Below are 3,804 nucleotides of genomic sequence, written 5' to 3' on the forward strand. Positions count from 1 at the left end.
AATTTCGAGGTGTTACAAACAGAATGATGAAATTAGTATACCCTCCATCCTATGGTGGATGGTATAAAAATGCATACTTTGTCAATGAACATTCCACTAAGGAGCAGGGGCAAACTTCTCACATATCAATGAGTGCAGTCCGATTCAAGTTTTAGCTCAATGATAAGGTTTATAGCCGAGTCCGAACGGCGTGGCGACACCTCTTTGGAGAGAAATTTTATATGGCATAGTAGCTCAGAAATGCTGTCAGCATTAGGAGGGGAAAACCACCGCCGATAATTTGTTTCTGATGGTCTCGCCGGGATATAACAGGATACTATGTGCAAAACTTTAAGACAAAATGGGGCAATAAGTTCGGCTTCCAGGGACTCAAGATGTCAAATAGGGAGATCGGTTTGTATGGGAGCTATATCAGGTTATAGACCGATTCGGACCATACTTAGTACACAGTTGTTGGAAGTCATAACAGTACACTACACGCAAAATTTCAGCCTAATCGACAAAAATTGCGGCTTCCAGGGGCTCAATAAGTGAAATCGGGAGATCGGTTTATATGGCAGCTATATCTAAATCTGAACCGATATGACCCATTTGCAATCCCAAACGACCTACATTAATACTATGTATCTGTGTCAAATTTCAAGCGGCTAACGTGTTCGACCGCTATCGCGATTTCGAAAGACGGACGGACGTACATAGCTACATCGACTCAGAACGTCGAGACGATCAAGAATATATATGCTTTATGGGGTGTTAGATGAATATGTCGAGGTGTTACAAAGGAAATGACTAGATTAGTATACCCCCATTCTATGGTGCTGGGTATAATAATGGGTCAATTAATTTTTTTATTGAAACGATTGTATTTTCAAATACATTTTTTTTTAAATTTTTTTCTGTGTACATATAACCAGAAAGGAAAGGCAAAAGTCGAGCGGAGCCACTATATAAAACCCTACACCACCAAGTCTGATAACTAGTTTTATTACATAAAACCTAGGTCTTCACCAGTTGAGACTTAAATGAAGATATTTATAGGAAAGTTATATCTAAATTTGAACCGATTTCAATAATATTATGCGAATATGTTGGAACATTGAATAGAGAACGTCTTGTGCAAAATTTTATAGAGATTGGACTAAAAGTGTGACTACAAAAGCCTTAAGAGGCCTTATTGGGAAGATTTGGATATAGCTCCCATATAATTCAATCTCCTGAATTGAGATCTTGAGCCCCTGAAAGCAGCAATAGGTGTTCGATTTGGCTGATAGGCTCCCCGGTTAGCATATATACGGACCAAAAAACATAAATGTTTGCCAGATTTGAAAGAAATTTGGTACATACTCGTAAAGTACATATATACCCTACAACTAAGTTATTTTTGCAAATTTTTAGCTAAAATTATAGTAGGTCCCTAAAATTTGGCCCCTCCGAACTTTATGATGTAAGTTGAAAACAATTTTAATTGTTTTCAATTTGCACATTTATCCACATCACTCTAAAATTTAGTCTTCAATATTGGTAAAGCAGAATACATTTCCTTACATGAATCTATTTTCCAGACTCTGGACTCACTCATGATGTTCGTTATGTGTGTTGCATAAAAATAACGTTAAGTGCATGTAAATTGCTACCTCCAATTTTTGCAATGAGCTTCTGACACTTGCAATGAATTAAAGTTATAATTAGATGCAGGCACGATTATTTGAGCGCATACGTATACGAGAACTCCTTTCCAATTAACGTGGAAATCATAATATACGCATTCAATCAACATGCCAATCAATATGTGCAATATTGAAATTGAATTACTGTATCTCGCAAGGTCGCTTACAAAATTTATTTACAATTTACAACTATCAGCCTTATTCACAAATTAAGGAAATCACTATTAAGGAAATCTGCCAAATACACCTATTTCAAATCTGCTTTAAGATTTGTGAATAAGGCCGTAAAACTTTTATCGAATTTATCAAACATCTCCTATTTTTGATACCCTTCACCATAGGATGGGGGTATAGCAATTTCCGCCTTCCGTTTGTAACTTATCAAAATATTGATCTGCGACCTAACAAATTATACACATTCTTGATCGTTTTAACATTCTAAGATGATTTAGCCATGTCCGTCCGTCTGTCGACACAAGTAAAAGCGTGCTAAGTTCGGCCGGACCGGATCTTGGGTAACCATCACCAGAATTCCGCTGAAAATTTACCCTTATTAACTGAGTTTGTATTTGAATTATTATACCCAAAACCATATGATGGGGTATACTAATCTAGTCATTCCGTTTGTAACACCACGAAATATTCGTCCACGACCCCATAAAGTATATATATAGAACATCGAGACTATCAAGAGATAGTCTCGATGTTCTGAGTCGATCCCAACTCCTTTCCGTCCGTCCGTCCGTCAATCTGTCGAAATCACGATAGCGGTCGAACGTAAAACTAGCCGCTTGAAAATTTGCATAGATTCTTAGTACTGATGTAGGTCGTTTGGGATTGTAAATGGGTCATATCGGCTCAGATTTGGATATAGCTCCCATACAAACCGATCTCCCGATTCGAGCCCTAACAAGCCGCAATCTTTGTCCGATTTGGCTAAAATTTTGCATGTAGTATTCCGTTATGACTTTCAACAACTGTGTCAAGTACGATTCAAATCGGTCTACAACCTGATGTATCTCCCATGTAAACCCATCTCCCGATTTGACTTCTTGGGTCCCTGGAAGCCTCAATTTTTGTCCGATTTGGCTGAAATTTAGCATGTGGCGTTTTGTTACAACTTCCAACAACTGTCCCATATAAACCGGTCTCTCCACCATCCTTGTTCGCTTCTTAGAAGCTTTTATTTTTGCTGGTTTGGCAGAAATTTTGTACGTAGAATAAAATTATGCCCGGCCGAACTTAGCACACTATTACTTGTTTCTTTTGTTAGTTATATAGCCTCCGTAATTATTTCAATTGAGTTTTATATAAATTAAAACTTAATTATAAGGAGGTTTTGTATATATAAATACTAGAGTATGTGAGAACCAGTAAGGAAGGGCAAAAGTCGGGCAGTGCCGACTGTATATTACCCTACACCTACCCTATAAGTACAATGTGTGACCTATATCCAATTTTGAACCAATTTTGATGGACCTCTGCTTGCAAATATGTTCAAACTGTAAAAACTACGGTTGACAAATGACAACATTATGGCAAATTACCCAAAATCTGATGGGAGCTATATCTAATTCTGAACTGATTTTTTCCAATTTCAATAGGCTTCGTCTCTAGGCCGATAAACATGCCTGTACCAAATTTGAAAACGATCGGATGAAAACTGCGACCTGTAATTTGTACACAAATTAACATGGACAGACGGACAGACAGACAGACAGACAGACAGACAGACAGACGGACATAGCTAAATCGAATCAGAAAGTGATTCTGAGTCGATCGGTATACTTATCAATGGGTCTATCTCTCTTCCTTTTGAGTGTAACATTCACTAAGTTATAATACCCTTTACCACAGTAGTGGTGTAGGGTATAATTACTGCTGTCCTATTTTCAGCAGACTTTTTGTTGTTTCAGCAAACATTTTTGCTGTTTTTCACTAACAAATTTCTCTGAGTGTAGATGTTGGTATTTTAACAATGGTGCAGTACTGTGGCAGAGAGACTTGACATTTTTAATTAACTTAAATAACATGCAATACAATACTCTATTCTCTTATGGTGCATTACTTACTTGACTTTTCATTTTGCCTTATTACTACAAAAATATTCGTGAATTCTCTATTTTATATAATTTTA

Source organism: Stomoxys calcitrans, chromosome 5 (genome assembly GCF_963082655.1).
Source record: "Stomoxys calcitrans chromosome 5, idStoCalc2.1, whole genome shotgun sequence".
Lineage (NCBI taxonomy): Eukaryota > Metazoa > Arthropoda > Insecta > Diptera > Muscidae > Stomoxys > Stomoxys calcitrans.